The 20956-nt window shown below is 33.8% G+C and overlaps 1 pseudogene; it reads right to left on the bottom strand.

The window, feature by feature from the left end:
• Nucleotides 1-112: 112 nt before the first annotated feature.
• Nucleotides 113-17552, bottom strand: LOC120201740 (annotated as a pseudogene).
• Nucleotides 17553-20956: the final 3404 nt, after the last annotated feature.

Below are 20956 nucleotides of genomic sequence, written 5' to 3'. Positions count from 1 at the left end.
CAAGTTTTATACTCAATATACCATAAAATTTTATTTGAAACTAAAACAACAAAGTATATGCATGCTTAATACGTAGAGTTCTGGCTAGACGTGGGATAAGTTGTTATGGTCAATTAGTTGGGCTGCAGGATGCGTGTTGTTCTCCCTTCGGGTAGTCCAATGAACAGTTCAGTCTCGACGTCCGGGCTGGGACTGCTTTCATCATATGGTACATTCTCTTCCTGCTCGGTTGAACCTTCCCATGGCTTAGCTCCACACTGAATGAAAAAAAATTGAAAAGAGAAGGGTAAGTAAGTTTGTGTCTAAGGGATCAATGAGAGTGTCAAATCAGGGACAAATTATGGCTTTCACCCCCTTTACCATACTTAAGTTTACTACACACATCGAAACCACAATCAAAGTAAAGTCTAATCCATATTCCTTGCCATGCATTTTAGTGGATATGTAGGAGAGGCTGACCTTTTCACAAAGCTTTTCATTTTCAGCAGTTAGGGCTTTCTCCTGAGTTATTTGAAGACAGTTGTTAGCTATTAGCAACTCAATCATTCAAGGAAAGAACTCAGAATACTGTTCAAACCCAAAGACTCACCTTTTCTTTCAATTGTTCAATCTGTTGCTTGAAAACTTGTGTCTGGAAAGTAGACAGTCATGGTTAATATTCGTTTAATTTCACTCTATAGAATGTTGAAAAACATATTAATAATCTTCACCAACCCTACTTGGACTCGGACTCAAGTGTTATATCTTTATATCCATATGTAAGATACGAGTATCGAATTTGAATACTTTAGAAAAAAAAAAGATGTGAGCAACATAGGTTTTGATAATCAACCTTTTTTGCTCTGATGATGCTCACGCTCTTTTCTAGCTGCTGCTCTATCCGTTGTAGTTCTTGAAGTGTGCATGAACCCAAACCCTCTCCAAGTAATTTCCTGAGGCATTGCAGAATCAAATTTCAAAGCCCTCCACTGTTTCAATGCATTCGAAATCACCAAATGAAATCTTAAACTACCGTCTTGAAACTTCAAGATCCTCTTTTTCTTCAGTAAGGTTGCCGCTTCACTCTTCATCTGCTGCCATTTCAGCATAGTAAAAAACCACCCGAAACACGAAATACTCGGTATTCATCAGATCATGTCATTTCAGTAGAAATGAAGTTAAAATGAATCCATTTTCCATGATAGTGCATGGAATTAAACGTAGTAAACACAGTAGAATCCATTTTCATGGTAAACATACAAATAAACAAAAGACATCCTAACCTGCAGGTTTGGTTCAGTCGGCTTGGTTCGATTATAATCCTTTGTATGCCGCATGTAACGTTCTACTGTCGCCTGCATGCTAAGCAATGATATCCAATAGCAATACAATCAATGCATGGAAGCTTACAATACAGATTTATGTTTATAAAGCATAACCTAAACATTTTCATTCATAATCATACCTGTATAAATTCATCTGTGGATCTTATTAGGTGAATAAGTTGACCACTCCACTACTATTACATTATATTGACCGTCTTTAATAAATCATATGGCAGATTTATCTTCTTTTTTCTTTAATAAATCATACCCCATAATTCGAATCAAAACAGGAAAAAATGTAAGAGACAAAGTTCAACTATATATAGTTTGGGATGATTAACTTTTCTGTTTTAAATTCTTAGTACTAAAAATAAAGCTAGTGGCAAGAGTAAAATTATACAATGGTACAAGCATATATATCAAAATATATACATTATAGATTATTAAAATACCAAAAGTTATATAAATATATAACTTTAAAAGCTTAAACAAGAAGGTACTGGGTGAACGTGATGGTGGTTCATATGGTGGACCATTTCCACCTACTACGCTACCACCCATTAATATGTTTGAATGTTTAACCTTTGCTTTTAGTATATAACAGTAGAATCTGGTATATACGTATTCAACAATAGGATTATAACATCTCAGTTTTAATGCTTTGTTGAAATAATGGCCGGAAGTATTTTTCTTCGATCTTTCGCTGTTTTTATGTTTTTATATACTCAATAAGGCACATAAGAGTTGTGTTATGAACAATGAAGAATCTCTCTAAGATTTCCCAAAAGCTAATATCAGTACATTGATGAAAGGGATAGTACAATACCCTTCATAAAATAATATCAGACATTGTACCATTTCCTTGAATAACCATTATTTTGCAAACCAGTTTTCAAGGAAATAAAAGTTTTCTTTTGGGACAAGGTACATGCTACTTAGGTTTCTGCTTTTTCTTAGCCATACTAAGCCTGCATTATTTTGGTCACTGAGATACCCAAAGATTTACTTTTAGCTTATAGTATTCGGTTCTTGGAAACCCCATATGAAGAACAATGTGGACACAACCTATATCTATTGTATATTCGTATGAAACATTTGAAGGACACTTTAAACAATTTCAAGACAAAAACAAATCCGCTTTAGACTAAGAAAATCTCGAGACTGAGATCTTATAGCTTACTAATTGTAGTATGTGTTTAACTGTGCGTATATATGAAGGCTTATGCTAGAATCAAACAACCCTAGGTTGCAAATACTATAACCAAAAAGAATATGAAATTGATAGTAATTAGTTGAAAGTGGCATATGATGATATATGAGAAGATACCTAGAGCTTGCAAATTCAAAGAGCTTGCCCCTGGGAGAGAAGATGATGAGGGCAACTTCAGCATCACAAAGAACTGATAGTTCAAAAGCCTTCTTTAGCAACCCATTTCGTCTCTTTGAGAATGTGACTTGTCTGCTTGTGTCGTTTTCTATGCGCCTCATTTGAGTCTTCCCCCTCACCATGATCCCCGTACCTTCGGCCAAAAAAAGATGGAGCTTTCATGTCACAAAGCAGAAACCAAGCACCAATATAACATGACAGACAGTTCCCTAGGAAGCAAATTAAGACTGTAAACGAGCAAGACTTTAAGTAAAGATAAATCGAAGCTGAGCAAAACCCATAAACCCTTTGTTTGTTTGATTTCAGTGATGTTAGAGGAGAAGGAGCCAAGAAAAATGAGAAATAATAGGGATCTGTAAGAGAAAACTGAAGGGTACTGTAGTTTGATTGTTTCAATGAAAACAAGACAGCATAAAAGTGTGAAGAACAAAGTCTGCTCTTACCAAATTGCCAAGCAAAGAACTTTCAACTTAAAGAAATGGAAGAAAGAGAACAAGTTTTTATAGGAAATCAAATAATTCAAATTATTTGTGATATGGTCCTTAAAAAACAAAGGTTCAAGCTTCAAAGAACTAGACATGGAAAAGAGATCATCAAACCTAGCCTAACTTACCCCCTCAACAAAACCCAGGAAGGAAGAAAATCTGATTGTGATGAAGAATATGGAATACCCAGAACACCCAAGTTTGGAAGTTTTTAATGTGATTGATTTGCTTGGGCTGTCCCTTTATTATTAATCACCAACTAAAGGTGAAAATAAAAACAAAAAATCTATAAACCCCTCAAAGATCATCCTTTCATTTTCTATCATGTTTTTCTCGTTGTTGCTTCAATCCCCCACCCACCAAAGTAAAGGAACGACAAAATTCTCTATTTTCAACACAGGTGTAAAGCAAAGAGCACATTTTTGTAATTGAACCCTCATCTTTTTGCTTCTTAGGGTAAACTTGTTAGATTTGGCTTGAAATTAAGTTGGTAAGTTGAAAATTTCATCTTGGTTGGTGGTCAATTTATTGAAAATTTCATCTTGGTTGGTGGCCAAACTTTGAATATGAGAATTTCATATTTGGTGGCTAACTTGTACACATTGGAAGATTCTTTGGTAGGTGGTCAACTTATTTTTCATGTTTGATCCCTAAAATATTAGGTTATTTATAAGTTAGTCCTTAAAACTCAACTATAAATAGGCCTAAGTATTTCATTAGAAATCATCCCAAAACAAGTTCTCTCTTCCTCTTGTATTCTTCATTCTCCCACTTTGGGAATTCTAAAGAATTTCATTTGTTGTAATATTGGTGATATAGTGAAGTTATCATCCGGTGTGGTGCCCGAGGAGTAGACGATATTCTCGTCGAACCTCGTAAATTTGGTATGTTCTCTCCTTTATTATTTTTATTCGGTTTTTTCCATTGTGTTTCAATATTCAATAGTTTGACAGGTTTATCCGCTGTGCAACCTTTGGTGGTTTTAATCTTGACATTTTAGGTCAATTTTGAAACTACGTTCGTGTGAGACATAACACAATTTCCCCAACAATTGGCATCAGAACTTCGGTTGAGGAGGTTATCCTGGTGGTTTCGTTGTTGAAAAGATACAATTCGTTCTATTGAATATTGTTCGTTGGAATTAAAATGCCAAAATACGGATCAGTTGAGACATCAAGCTCTTCATCCAGACCGGTGAGGAGGATGATGTCAAATGCAAATTTCTCGGTGGAGTTATTCGATAGATCCGTCATTTTGGCATGTGGCAAGGCGAGGTGTTAGACGTTTTATTCCAACAAGGTCTAGACATCGCCATTGAGGAAGAAAAGCCCGAATATATGGAGGAGAAAGAATGGGGAACAATCAATCGTTTGGCGTGCAGCACAATTCGATCTTGTCTTTCTAGGGAGCAGAAGTATGGCTACAAGAACGAGACTTCTGCAAGTAAGATGTGGAAAGCATTGGAGGAAAAATTCCTAAAGAAAAGCTCTTAGAATCGTCTCCACATGAAGAGAAGATTGTTCATATTTGATTATCAACCAGGCACCAGTATGAATGAACATATCACTACGTTCAATGAGCTAGTGGAAGACTTATTGGGCATGGATGAAACCTTCAAAGATGAAGATTTGGCTTTGATGTTGTTGTCATCTCTTCCAAATGAATTTGAGCACATTGAGAAAACGTTACTTTATGGTAAGGATAATGTACCCTTAAAGATGTAACTGATGCTTTGTATAGTTATGAGCTCAAGAAGAAAACCAAGAAGGAGAGCAAGTACGAAGCAGCAGAGGCCATGGTGGCAAGAGGTCGCTCAAAAAGTCAAAAGCCAAAGTGGAGAGGGAGATCAAAGTCGAAGTCTTGGCTAGAAAAAGATGAATGTGCCTTTTGTTATGAGAAAGGTCATTGGAAGAAAGATTGTCCGAAGCTGAAGAAGAAAGGAAAAGCTGCTCCAGATGCATATGTTGCAGAGCATGATGCAAATGACTCTGACATATCATTGGTTGCTTCATCAACAACATTCCATTCAGATGAATGGATATTAGATTCGGGTTACACCTATCATATGTCCCCTAATCGAGAGTGGTTATCCGATTTAGTAGAACTAAATGCATGAGTTGTTCATATGGGTAATGACAATGCCTGTAAAACTGTTGGGATAGGTTTAATTCGATTGAAGAATCAAGATGGATCAACCATAGTTCTGACAGATTTCCGATACGTGCCCAGTTTGAAGAAAAATCTCATCTCGTTGGGAGCCTTGGAATCCAAAGGCTCAGCAGTCACTATGAGAGATGGAGTTTTAAAAGTCACATATGACGCACTTGTGATGATGAAGGGCATCAGGAAAAATAATTTGTATTACTACCAAGGTAGTACAATTATTGGAGCAGTTGCAGTAGCTTCCAGAGGTGATGATTTGGATGCAACCCAGTTGTGGCATATGCGGTTGGGACATGCTGAAGAGAAATCCTTGCAAATTCTGGCAAAGAAAGGATTGTTGAAAGGTGCAAAGGCTTGCAAATTGAATTTTTGCGAGTATTGTGTTCTGGGAAAGCAGAAGAGAGTCAAGTTTGACACCACTATACATAATACAAAAGGTATTGTGGATTATATTCACTCAGATGTATGGGGTCCTTCAAAGACATCGTCTTTAGGAGGAAACCATTATTTTGTAACTTTTATATATGACTTTTCCAGAAGAGTTTGGGTGTATCCGATGAAGTGCTCCAAATTTTCCTGAAATGGAAAAATATGATCGAAAACCAGACTGGTAGAAAGATCAAACGTCTTAGGGCAGACAATGAAGGGGAATATAAAAGTGACTCATTCTTTGACGTTTGCCATGAGTATGGTATTTTTCGACACTTCACGTTTAGAAATACACCACAACAGAATGGGGTGGTAGAGCATATGAATTGAACACTATTGGAGAAAGTTTGATGTATGTTGTCTAATGCTGGGTTAGGCAAGACATTTTGGGCTGAGGCTGTGACATATGTTGGCCATCTCATCAATCATCTGTCGTCATCAGCGATAGGAGGAAAAACACCATTGGAGGTATGGTCTGGAAAACTTGCTGCTGATTATGATTCCTTACATGTATTTGGATTCACTGCTTATTATCATGTGAAGGAATCCAAGCTTGATCCGAGAGCAAAGAAAGCATTCTTTATGTGAATCACCCATGGAGTGAAGGGATTTCGCCTTTGGTGTTTAGACACCAAGAAGATAATTTGTAGCAGAGATGTTACCTTTGATGAATCTGCCCTAATAAAGAAGATAACAAATGAAGCTGTCCAGACAAGTAGTACTCCGCAACAGGTGGAGCATACTCCAAAACAGGTGGAGTTTCAGCAGACGATAATCCCAGAAGTTGATGCATATGATTCTTCAACTCAAATAGAAGAATTAGAAGATAAAGAGGTTCAAACCCAATAACTATTGGAGACATTGGAACCACTTGCATTTACAAGGCCAATGAGAGAAATTCGTAGACCTGCTTGATTTGTTGATATGGTTGCCTATGCTCTTCCAGTTGTTGATGATGATATCCCTATCACTTACCAAGAAGCAATACAAAGCTTGGAAAGTGATAAGTGGAAAACTGTCATGGATAAAGAAATGCAATCTCTCCAAAAGAACAACACTTGGAAACTGGCTCAATTACCGAAAGGTAAAAAAGTAATTGGATGCAAGTGGGTAATTGCAAAGAAAGATGGATCTCATAGCAAGAAAGATGTTCGCTACAAGGCACGGTTGGTAGCTAAAGGCTACGCTCAAAAGGAGAGAATCGACTACAATGAAGTATTTTCCCCTGTTGTGAAGCATTCTTCCATTAGAATATTGTTGGCCTTGGTAGCAAAGTTGAATTTGGAGCTAGCTTAACTTGATGTAAAGACGGCTTTCTTGCACGGTGATTTAGAAGAGGAGATCTATATGATTTAGCCAGAAGGATACAAAGATGGTGGTTGTGAGAAATGGGTTTGTAAGCTGAACAAATCGCTATATGGATTGAAACAATCTCCGAGGCAGTGGTACAAGCGATTTGATAGCTTTATGAGGAGACAAAAGTACACTAGAAGAAAATATGATCATTGTGTGTATTTGAAAAAGCTCAAAGATGGATCTTTCATTTATCTTCTCTTGTACGTTGACGATATGTTGATCGCTTCGAAGAGTCAAAAGGAGATAGACAAATTAAAGGATCAGTTGAATCAAGAGTTTGAGATGAAAGATCTAGGTGAGGCCAAGAAGATTCTTGGTATGGAGATAAGCAGAGATAGACAGAGAATGAAGCTTTGTTTAACACAGAAGCAGTATTTGAGAAAGGTATTACAATGTTTTGGCATGAATGAAAATACCAAACATGTAAGTATCCCACTGGCTTCTCATTTGAAACTTAGTTCTCAATTATCTCCTAAAACTAACGAAGGACGAGAGTATATGGCAAAAGTTCCATATGCTAATGCAGTTGGGAGCTTGATGTATGCAATGGTGTGTACGCGTTCTGACATTTCACAAGCAGTTGGAGTTGTGAGCAGGTACATGCATGATCCTGGAGAAGGACATTGGCAAGCTGTGAAATGGATTCTACGGTATCTCCAACAAACCGTGGATGTTGGTTTAGTTTTTGAACAGGATGAAACACTTGGTCAATGTGTGGTTAGATATGCTGATTCCGATTATGCTGGTGATTTGGATAAGCGTCGATCAACTACTGGGTATTTGTTTACTCTTGCTAAAGCCCCAGTAAATTGTAAGTCTGCATTGCAATCTACGGTGGCCTTGTCTACTACAGAGGCAATGACAGTTTCAGAGGCTGTAAAGGAAGCAATTTGGCTTAACGGGTTGATGGAAGACTTGGGAGTTGTTCAAAGTCACATTAGTCTCTATTGTGACAGTCAGAGCGCTATTCACTTAGCGAAAAATCAAGTCTACCATTCAAGGACTAAGCATATCGACGTTAGGTATCACTTTGTGCGGGAGATCTTTGAAGAAGGAAAGATTCTACTTCAGAAAATTGCGACATCAGAAAATCCTGCAGATATGATGACCAAGGTGGTAACAGTAATCAAGTTCAATCATTGTTTGAACTTGATTAACATCCTGAAGGTATGAACACCTTCGGGTGTGTGGCGCTTGTGAGCGCAATTAGAGACACTACAAATTTGGGGAGTTGAAGAAGTTGAGTAGGCTTGGTAATTTCAAGCCAAGGTGAAGATTTGATAGATTTGGCTTGAAATTAAGTTAGCAAGTTAAAAACTTCATCTTGGTTGGTGGCCAACTTATTAAAAATTTCATCTTGGTTGGTGGCCAAACTTTGAATATGAGAATTTCATATTTGGTGGCTAACTTGTACATATTGAAAATTTCTTTGGTAGGTGGCCAACTTATTTTTCATGTTTGATCCCTAAAATATTAGGTTATTTATAAGTTTAGTCCTTAAAACTCAACTATAAATAGGCATAAGTATTTCATTAGAAATCATCCCAAAACAAGTTCTCTCTTCCTCTTATATTCTTCATTCTCCCACTTTGGGAATTCTAAAGAATTCCATTTGTTGTAATATTGGTGATATAGTGAAGTTATCATCCGGTGTGGTGCCCGAGGAGTAGACGATATTCTCGTCGAACCTCGTAAATTTGGTGTGTTCTCTCCTTTATTGTTTTTATTCGGTTTTTTCCATTATGTTTCAATATTCAATAGTTTGACAGGTTTATCCGCTGTGCAACCTTTTGTGGTTTTAATTTTAACATTTTAGGTCAATTTTCAAACTACATTCGTGTGGGAAATAACACGATTTCCCCCAACAAAACTCGTAACACATATCCAAATCACTCAACTTAGGTGGAAAAGGCAAAGAATACTTTACTAAAAACAATGCCTAGTGGTTGAAAGAGAAACCAACTTGTTGGAAAAGTTAAAAGAAAAATAATTACGTAAAGCAAGCAGTTTCATTTGAAGTGAAAAATGGTAAGTGGAGGAGCATGGGAGGACAATGTGAGAAACATGGCAACATCGTCCGTACAATCCCGTACGCAGGATGCCAATTAGGTTTCGAAAGCTCACTAAATTCACTTTTTCTTTTGTCAAAAACCTTTTAAGAAAATGAAAGGTAGATCCGAGTGAGCGTTGGATTTGGTACTCAGGTTTCTATGTGACTAAGTATATAAATTTGTCTAATGTCACCTGAAACTGGTTAAAATTATTTGATTATTTACCATTTAGCAGATTAATTTATTAATGCTTCTATTAAGAATAATTACATTTATGTAAATTAGAGTTTATATCGTTATGTATAAATACAAAGTGACACCAACAACCAATTAGTCTAGTGAGATGAGACATTAAATCTCTTAAATAAGGTAAGGAGTTAGTTAATCAATAGATCATATATCAGGTTATAAAAAGAATAAATACTAAGTGACGATTGTTTTTTCATATAACTACAAAGTCACCCACTTGTGTGTATATTGGTGGAAATTGGAATAATGAGAATGGTGGAAATGGAATGGCAAATGCCCGCTTCATGATTACGTGACTATAGTATTATAGAGTCTTCATATTTTCGAATCATATATGATTCTATTAGACATAAAAAAGAGAAAAAAAATATGCGCATGCTTTATATACTCATTGTATATTTAAAAAATAGTCTTTTATTTAAAAATATTATTTATTAATTTTGTTAAAATTCATTTTTTAACCTCATTTTTTATAATTGTGAGTTAGTTACATTATGCGTCCTTAAACTATGGTCCCATTTTAATTTAGTCCTTAAACTTTTAAACATTCTAAATCCATCCCCAAATTATGATCGTCATTCTAAATTGGTCCAACTTTTGAAAATTTCAAATTCATCCCTAAACTATGACCCTCATTCTAAATTAGTTTCCAAACTTTTAAAAATTCCAAAAACTTGCCCCTAAATCATTCAAAAGTTCGGGGATCAATATAGAATGCAGGTCATAGTTTGAGGATGGATTTAGAATGTTTAAAATTTTAAGGACTAATTTAGAATGAACTTTATAATTTAGGGATGAAATTAAAATATTTAAAAGTTTAGAGACTAATTTAAAATAAAAGTCATAATTTGAGGACATATAATGTAATTGATTCTATAATTATTAATATCTGATTTACTAATTGATGAATCCAAATTGGATATTATATAAAAAAATTTAATTAATTTGGAGTAAGTACAAAGTAGTATCTGTTTAAAGAAAAGTCTTAATCATTTAACATTAAATTTTCACACCCTTGATATTTATGATATTCGAACTCTAATTTACAAAGAAAATATACAAATTCGTTATAGGAATGATCATCCTTTCAATATTTTTAATTCTTTCGGTTCTCTTATTAAATTTTTAAGACTTATTTTTTTATTTACTTGAATGTCACATTCTTATTAAAAAAATTCACATTCTTATGGTAAATATTTGTTTAAAAATAAATAAATGGCATACCTATTAAGATAATAAATTGATTTTAACATTGTTAGTAATTAAATTAGAATTTTTAAATACAAAACGAAGAGAGTAAATTCCAAGAAATAAAAGTAAATAAATTAAATTCCAACAATAGGAACAATATATGAAGTGCAAGTACATTTTAACTGGTAAATGAATTGTTAATGTTCCTTGAAGAGTCGAATTCAAGCATTATAGATTTCGAGAGTGTGAACATTAAATCTCAAAAATATTGAAAAATATCTTTAAACAGATATTATCTACTCAAAATTAATAAAAAAAAATACATTTTAACCAAATGAAAAGTTGGACGAATTCAACAAAAAGTTTTCTTTTAAATACTTTTAATCGATAAAAATATTGTATTTATTAATTTAATCTACATCAGATTTCTGAGATCGATGTTCCACAATTTGAATAGTTTCTTAAATATTTTGATTACTTTTTGGTACTATAATAATGCAAACATCATAATATTAAGAAAACGAAGGTGAAAGTAAGTGCGATTAGTTTACTAATTACCACGCATCGCATGTGGTTGTCAAAAAAGCCTAAAAGACTTCAACTGTGATGGTCTCTCTCATCTCATGTATATATACCGTTTATGGGCGTCGGCCGAGGTTGTCCTTTTGCCTTGCCCCAAGGCCAAGACCCAAGGGTCCCCCTTTGTTGCGTCCGTTACTTGACAAACAAGCCTGCCGTCTCTAACAAGGGGGACCACTCATGCTGCCTGCCTTTTCAATCCAAGGATCCATATTCCAGTTTGGGATGTGTGGCATCGCATCCTGACCCTTCATTCAACTTCCTTTGTGGTGAAATTTCTTATTTTACAGAGAACCCTCATTTTTTAGAAAGTTCTGAGATGTTCCCTTTATTTAAGGATTGGTGGTCCTGTCTTAGATTCCCCCTCCCCCACAATTTAGCAAAATCACGTGTGACATTTAAAGTCATTTGTGAACTGTTGTGTTAGAGTAAAACTAATTTAATTTACACTAGTGGAAAACAATCTATTGCAGAAAACGGCGGCCCATCCATCAAACTATCTCCTCTAGCATTCTATCACCACCTTTGCTGATTCTCCCATCTTTGAATATAGCCCCATGGACCTAAATCGGTGCATATATAGATTCTATCGAGTCACCAGATGAACCCCAAAATATTACTTATCAGAAACAACAGAGTTTTTAAGTTAATGTTCTAAGCATAAAAGGCACAAACGTTAGAGTTTCAAAGAAGCAAGAAAGAGCTAAAAATTTCCTCCATACCGTAGTAACCGTACTTATCACCCCTCACATCACATTCGATAAACGCTAGTTCGCAGGCTTGCATGAATAGTGGTTGCTTCATGACATGAACTACTCCAAATAAGAACTGCCATGAAGAAAAGAAAACCGCATGTATGCCTATAAATATCATCATCTCTACATCTCCTAATGCTTTAGTACAGCAGACCACTAAAAGTTTATCTCTAAAGGCAATATAGTAGAAACGGTCGCAGTAGTGGCAATGACAAAGAAAAAGAGGATAAGTCCAACCATAACTTGCAGGGGAAAAGTAGTGAGTCCAAAGACAAATTCACAACTTCGTAGGAGGTACGAGCCGTATCATTTCCCGTGAATATGTTGCCATGGCCATTGTCAGGTAGCCACACTATAGCATGATGTCAACATGAAGACATAAATAAACTGGCAGTTGAACTGACCTGCTTATATGTTATGGATCCATTCTTCTAACATCAAGGAATCCAAAAATCTGCACGAGAAAATAATCACAATACAAGAAAAAAGAAAAAGTGTCATGAAACTGAGCAAACAAGAAGAAAGTGTTTAATGTTAACCATGCTCAACATCAATAGACAACGTAAGGGCAACTGACCTCTCTTCAGAAAGTTTACAAGCCTTTAGTCGTAGAACCCTAAAAAACATTAAGTTAACACAACCGCTGCAAGAAGAGATGATTTGAAACAAAAAAAAAAAAAAAAAAAAACTAAAAAAGAAAGGAATTGGGAGGGAGAGCTGACTTTAACTTTCTCGTTGTTGACCCGGCTGTGATTGTAGTTCCGATGATGAGTGTTCGGTGGGAGGGAAGACTGTTGATTGGACGGCGATTGATCGGAGGATTCGAAATCTTCATCGTCACGGATGGTCCGCGACTGATGATGAGCCATTCCATTACCCAAAAAGAGTGTAAACTACTTTCACTTTGGTTTAGGGTACATTCATTAAAGCGGCTTTCAAGGTCCCTATCGTCTCTAAAGAATAAAATCAAATAACCCATCAATTTAATACAAACAATAAAAACGCTGAATCATATGTCACTATTCAAAGTTTAAACTCCACACTAATAGTAAAATGCCACACCATGTTTTGGTAAAATGCCCGGAATCTACCATAGGCATAGGTTCTAATGGAAACAGCATATGTCACAGACGACACAAGGAGTCCATCCAGGATGCAGCTTTCAACACCTCTGCTACACCATTTGCATTCGGCTCCGGTCATGCTGATCCCGAGATAGCTTCAGACCCAGTGTTAATCATATATGTGCAGACGATTACCTGGTGTTCTTATGCAGCTTCAGTTATGATGATTCACAAATATCTAGGTTCCTCAAAATATGTACGAAGTCCCAGTGGAAGAATCTAAAGAAGTATCGGTCATCGTGAAGGTCAAGTTGGGTCAGACAGAGTTATGGGGTGAGTTTCTTTGGATCAAAAAGAACAAAACGAGTAGCCGGGTCATCATTTTGGATCCCTTGTGTGGTGTCTTGAAAATACAGTGTTAGAAAGCCCAATATCTTGATCTCTCCTTTAGTTATTAATCTAATTTTATTATTGGTTGCTTATCTAACAACTATAAGAAAAAATTAAAATAACTTTCTTTTAGTTTGCTCTATTTAAGTTTTACCGATTTTAATATTAAAATATTATAAATGTAGATATTTGAAAAAGGAAGATTGGTCGACCAATTTGAAAAATATGTCATATTCAAAAATGTTTTTGAAAAAAAAGCCGTGTTGATTGTTCACCAAAGTTGTGATAACGAGAGTAAGGGCGCAATTAGAAGATTTTTTGGGTGTTAAATTTAAAATTATATATATTTTAAAGTGTTAATTTATAAATTTTAAAAAAAATTGGGACACCCCTCACACATATAGCTGGCTCCGTTAATGGGCGAGAGAGAACATTTGTTTTTGTATTTTGGGAGATATCTTAAATATTGAAGAGAGGATAATAAATAAGAAGATTGTACATACACATCTTAACAAAACAATGTATAGTATTCGATATAACAGGAGCATGTTCTATTTTTGTTCAAGTTTTTTGTTTATAAAATTTATTTTAATTTTATAATTTTAATTTTTTGTATTGTAAATTTGTCTAATAATCTATAATTGAAATTTTATTTTAAGAATTTTAGTAAAATATACACAATTTATATTTTAAATCTTTGTATTATTGCATATACGAAAGAAACAAACATTATCTCAATATTCCATGTACGGGGCCACCCAGCATGAATGAATTATTGCAAAGGCCAAAAGAAGAACAAAAGCAAACCAAGCCATGGTCGTTTTTGTCGGGGCTAACATAACCCCTTTTCGCCTTTATGCAAGACGCTTTACTATAAATATTATTTAACTGTAAAATATTACAGAAATAATTAATTTATTAAGTTTATCTTTCTTCATCACTAATCTTTAATTAATAAATAGGTAATATGATTTGATGTCTATGCAATTAATATAATAATTTAACTTTATATATATTAATTCAATTCATCCTAATTTCATTTTTAACATTATATGCGGACAAACTGATCAACTTGGTCACACACTTCCAATAATGTGAACATTTGATGTGGAAGGCGGACAACAAAATGAGACGAATAAACGTATAGAGTGTTCTTTAGTTCTCCATTGAAGCTTCCTGTTCAAGGTTTTTATATGTGTGTTCATATTGATATATAACAACTTTTGCCAAGAATTTCACTACATTAAAATGGAGGAGTAAATCATTTTAGATTAAAGTAGGATGGTTAGATATCCAAATTCAAGATAATAGAGGGACTAAAACAAGAATTAAACCAAACAAAGCTATACATGGTTGTAAAAAGGCTTAATATAAATAAGTGCCCAAACTATACATTTTCACGAATAGGTTTCTAAAGTATTTTTCGACCCATCCAGGTGCCTAAAGTTACAAATGTTACTCATTTAGGTGCTCGGCCCATCCACGACGACAATTTTCGTTAAGTGACATGTGTCAAAACCTGGTGATTTTGAAATTTATTTTTTCTAAATTAAAAATATTATTATTTATAAAAAACTAATTCTCTTAAATTATAAAATAACCCCCAAATCCCCAAAATCTACAAATACTAACCTTAATCCGCCAGCGCAGCCCTTTCCGGCCACGACCACCGCTACCAACATAGTTCCTACCATCCTCCTAGTCATACGCCGCCGTATTTGCTGCCAATTGGTCGTAGGAATCACGTGGGATCACGATTTTCAACCTAGGATTCGAGGGGTATAAAAAATCAATTCGTCATCGATCGAATGTCGATCAGTCACGATTTCATAGGGTTTTGATCGCTAGGGGAGGTTAGGCCGGGTGGAGCTTCATCGACAGGAAAGGGTGGTGGTCGTGTGAGTTTAGGGATTGAAATGAAGATTTTTAAAGTTTTGGGATTTTTTTTTTAAATTTTGTGTTTTTTAAATAATAATTTTATTTTTTAATTTTTATACAAAAATTTTAAAATTATCATTGTGACATGTGTTACTTAACGGAGGAAATTAACGTCGTTAACGGTACAAACACGTAAAGTGGTAACGTTTGTGATGTTAGACATATAGATGAGTGACTAGTGTTTATTTTGTGCTACTTTTCGTGCTTAAATGCTATTTGTTTGTCCATCTTACTACTAAATTGGATGTTTTTATATGTTTTTAGTGCAGGACGATCATTGCTGGAAAATATGCTAAAAAGGCCTGGAAATTACACATTTTGTTCTGGAATCAAGTGTGGAACCGTGCGTAATTGGGCATGAAATGCTGACTCACTACCACGTTAGCAATTTCTAGAAGCGTCCAATCAGCATATAGTCAACTGCTTCTAGAATATGACGGACGACTGAGTATTTTAAGCACATTCAAATTCACGATCTAGGATTTATCTTTTAAAATTAAATTCAAATATTTTTTTAGAATTATCTTTTGTGATTTAATTTGGATTATTATTAGCATTCTAGGGTTTCCGAAGGCAATAAATATCCTCCTATGGTGGGCCTAAACAAGGATCATTCGAATCTTGAAGTTCTTCATTTATGTTTTATAAAACTTCTTTATTTTTCTTTTACTTACATTTCTTTACTTTTACTTTAAAACTTTTATTTGAATGCTAAGTACGACTTTTATTTGAGTACTTAAAACTTATATTTTCTTTTACTTACATTTATTTCTTTTACTCAAATATCTTTGGAAATCTCTCACCTTTTGTTTGTGCTTATTTTCAAAACCAAAGATCGACTATGGTTAAGATATTGTTGCGATTAACTGTGTGGGAGAAAGAACCGACTTATTGAAGCACATTCGACTTACTGGGAACACACTTAACAAATTGATTGCTAAGAGGGAATTAAGATCGGAATATGTTATTATTGAAAACAATATAATCCGAGTCGGTTTTTACGAACTTAATTGGTTCTTGATCTACAACAATTGATGTTTATTAGATTAATTTTCAAAAGCCGAAACCAAAGGTTGCAATTGGGGTATTCGGTATACAAAACATAGTCACAAGGATTGATCCTTGTAGACAAATAACCGACGTGAATCTCGAAGTAAAATCCAGTTTCGATGATCCGAGAAAACTGAATCAAAGCAAAAGCCTAAGGCTGATTTCTACCATATCAAATTTATTTCCTTAATCTTCTTTTTAAATTTTTTTTATCTTCTTTATTTTCTTGTTTTTATTTACTTTACTCTTCATCTACAAATCAATTGTCACTCAAACTCTACTCCATCCATTTCTTGACGTAAAAATTAAACAAATCACGAATAAATCAAAAGTTTTTTAATCTCTATGGGATCAACCCTTACTTCTCATTTACTATGTTAATTTTCTTTACATATTATTTAAAAATAAAGGAATTATTCTGACGCTAAAAACGACATACGTCAATGACCCAAAAAATATTAGGCACTTATTTTTAAAAACATGTATAGTTTAAACACTTATTTTATACTTAATCATTGTGAAAACGAGTTCAAAGCTAGTTAAAACGAGTTATGGTTGACTACAAAAGTGCTCCCCTCCTGCAAAATATTCTTGCCCGGCGTTCATATTACTTTAACCAAAAGAGAGAGAAAAGTCGAAGAGAAATTAAATTCGACAGCTACAAAGGAGGGGAAAAAAACTATGAACGATAGCGAGAATATGGATAAACAATTCTATTCATCACTCAATCTTGTGTTCCTCTTTGGCAACTCTACTTTAATAATTTTTAATTTAATCATCCGAATTTTGAAATATGCTGTTAAATAATTTAAGCGGTATGATAGAACATTTTTTCTCTAAAATTTATGAAAGGTTCAAAAACTTTCTTCATTTTGCTTTTGAAAACCCCATAAAATCTTACTAAAATATGATTTTTATTATTATTCATTTCTCAATATTGGAGCATCCTCTTCCAAGTTTAATGACAATGAAGTGGATAAGGAGAAGACGAGTTATATATCCTGATTTTATGTTGATTGAAATGATAGTTGACGATAAGAGGAGTTTATATGAATTAAAGTGGTTGGACAAAACATCGAATAATGGTGGTTTTGACAGTGAAATCATGAGTACAAATTTTTTAATTGTGAAGAAGAAGAAATCCAAATAAAAAAAGAAAAAATAGAAAATAAGATGAACAACAAGTGATCTTCACGTCAACACAAAATTTTTGTTTCTAATTTAACACATGGGTGAAAAAACATGAATATTTGAAATGTTTAATGATAAGTGAAATTCTCTAAAGTTGAGGGACCGAAGGAAAAAAAGTATTGGACCTTTTAAAAAATGAAATAATTTAAGGATTTTAATATATTTTACCCATTATTGTTTCAATCATATGACGAAAGAAGAGACTCGGACAGCTCAAGTCTTTCTAAATATGAAGTAATGATGACTCTTCAACGTGAAAAATACTTTGCTGCAACTTGCAACAAGGAAATATAAATGGCAAGTGTGGAATTATCAACTCCTTTGATCTTTATTTTATCCAATGGAAATAACAAATTTAGCCCTTCCTTGCGTATTTTACAAGCATCACGGGTCAAAATAGAAGACCAATATATATTTTTATTAATATAAAATAAGTATAAAAATAATATGTGTTTAATATAAACTCTCAGCTTTCGATATTAAACGCTCAACTTATGACATATATTATATCAAACTCATGCCTTCAATGAATAACAACAATTACTTTACCACGGCGGTCACTTGGTTCGTGCAAAATAAAATACCAATTACTAGTTCTAGTTGCTACCCTAATGTTGCATGTTTTCTATTTTGATCTTTAATGTGTTTTTGTTAATAATGTTTTGAAGTATACAAGTTATTCATTTTATTTTGAAATTGTTATCGATATGGACGAAAGCATGATTTATGGTAGAAAATTGAATTTCGAAAACTTTAAGGATAACAAATTTATAAAAAAAAATAAAGAAATAAAATAAAAAATAAAAAATATTTAAAAATATTTATATGATTTCCAAATACGTATTTCCATTAATTTATCTATGATTATAAATGTTAGTCAATCAAAATACCCCATATGACACTCTTGATTAAAGAAATAATACTAAATTTAATAGAAAAAAAGAGTGCATTACATGAATTACATGTCAAATCTTTCAAGTTTTGTTTTTATTCGGTTTATTCTTTAAATTATTATTTAGTTTTAAATTAGCCCATATTTTTTTATAAATTTATGATTTAGTTTAAAATTATTTATTAATAATTTTAATTATACAAATAAATGGGTAAACTACACGTTTAGTACCTAAACTATTACTTTTATTCTATTTGATACTCATTTTAAATCATACCTAACATTCAGTTTATATTTCAAGTTGGTATCTATCGTTAACAAATTAACAGAGCTGCTGGTGTGTGATATTTTTACAAAATTCAATGTTGATGTATTACTTATGGTGACACCTATCACTATTAAGTTTTTAATAGTGGGATATCAAATGAAATTTAAACTAAATATTAAGTATAATTTTGAAAATAAATAAAGTTTAGACACTAAAACGGAACAAAGTAATAGTTTAGTTACTAAACATGTAGCTTACCCAAAATATAAATTATAATAATGATTTAGAATCAATAAAAATTTAAATTGTTTCGTGAGAAATCATATTATTGAAGAACACAAATGGTTGATATGAATGGATAACGATAACTTTTCTGGAAAAAAAGGATGAACTATGCAGATAATTCATTATGTTTCGGATCGAATTTGATCACCAATTTAAAAATCAAAGGGAATTACCCTTAACGTTATCGATCTGTTTGATTTAAGTCCCTAATATTATTAATTCGTTTGATTTTAGTCCCTCAATTTTAGTCCCGTTAGAGACTTCAAACAAAAGGGACTTAACAAAGGGGTTAATAAAAATTAATGGATAAGGACTAAAATCGAATGAATAGATAATGTTGGGGATCATTTCCTCTTAATTTTTAAATTGGTGACCAAAGTCGGTCGGGCCCTAAAAATAAGGGACTATATGCATAGTTTACCCAAAAAGAAAAGAAAGAAAATTTGCAAAAAAGAATCAATGACAGATCATAAAACGGCACTAGTCACTTGATATATTTAAAATTAAGATAATATAGATCTAATCTTTCAAATATATTATAAAACCTTCGTTAACACTCCATCAATAAGGTCTTTAAATAAACCTCCTTTATCATAGTTATTAAGGAATAAAAGATTCTAGAGGGATTAATGTAAATTTCTATTTATGAAGTCAAAATTCATTTTTAATTGGCGTGGTGTTACTTTATCATTTGAGGACCAATCTACTCACCCCATTCCTACACAGAAATTAATATAAAAATTAATTATATTTTGACTTCACAAAATAGTGAATTATAATTTAATCTCTTTAAAAAATATAAAATAATGTTTTGATCCTTCAAATATATATTTTTTTGTAAAAGGATACATCATGAATCACGCCAATCACTCCTTGTTTCGTCTTTGTAACAAAGGAAGCAGTATTCAATTTCTCATGATTCGTCCTTGGCCTTGCCTATAAGATCCTTGCCAGTCGTCACTCGTCAATAACACCTAATTCTCCATGTGTTCTTATTCTTCTTCATCTTCAGCTTAGAAAGCCATGAAAAGTACTGGTAATTACATTTTCTTTGCTTAGTTCATTAACTTATGACATGCATACTTTCGTTATTTGCTCCATCCTTATTTATCACCATTGTTAAAACCTCCCAAACTTCCATTTCCTGAAGTATCTAAGTTCCCAAAGTCATGAAGATCAGTGCTGAGACATGTTTGAATTTGGAACTGACAATATGCAGGATTAACTGTCATGCTTGAGTTCAATTACTATTTTTATGTTAAATTAACTCCATTCTTTTTCTCTTTCTTTAGTCGTCAAGATCTTAATGCAATGTTGCTGTTACTAGCATTCATTGCCGTTATTTCAACTGCCTCAGCGTACAAACAAACATATATAGTTCATATGGACAAGACCAGATCACAAAAACCTACAATTCCCTTGCGATTCCAAACCATGGCACCAAGTGTTCTTGATTCTTTAGCTCAAGAGGAACTGGATGTGACACCTCCGAGGCTACTATTCCTACGAAACCGCCCTTTTCTGGTTTCGCCGCAAAGCTTCTCGAACGCAGTTAAAATCGTTTGAAAAAGATGGATGGCTTCGTGTCTGCGGTCCTGATAAAATGCTAAGCCTCCACACCACTCGGAGTCCACTGTTTCTTGGCTTAGAAGGAAAAAAGGACTGGGGTTCTTCTAATATACGGTCAGATGTCATAATGGTGTGGTGGACAGTGGAATTGGCCGGAGCATGTTAGTTTCCGCGACCATGGCTTGCCTCCTGTACCGGAAAGATGGAGAGGGCTTGTGAAAAAGGCACCAGATTCTCTCCATCAAATTGCAACAAGAACTAATCGGTGCTAGGTATTTCTATGGAGGCTATCTAGCCGCCGGTGGTAGAATCAACAAAACAGAAGAATATCTGTCTGCAAGAGATACAGCAGGACATGGG

The sequence above is a fragment of the Hibiscus syriacus genome, unplaced genomic scaffold (genome assembly GCF_006381635.1).
Source record: "Hibiscus syriacus cultivar Baekdansim isolate YM2019G1 unplaced genomic scaffold, ASM638163v2 tig00007902_pilon, whole genome shotgun sequence".
NCBI lineage: Eukaryota > Viridiplantae > Streptophyta > Magnoliopsida > Malvales > Malvaceae > Hibiscus > Hibiscus syriacus.
This window is presented reverse-complemented; position numbering and strand designations above follow the sequence as displayed.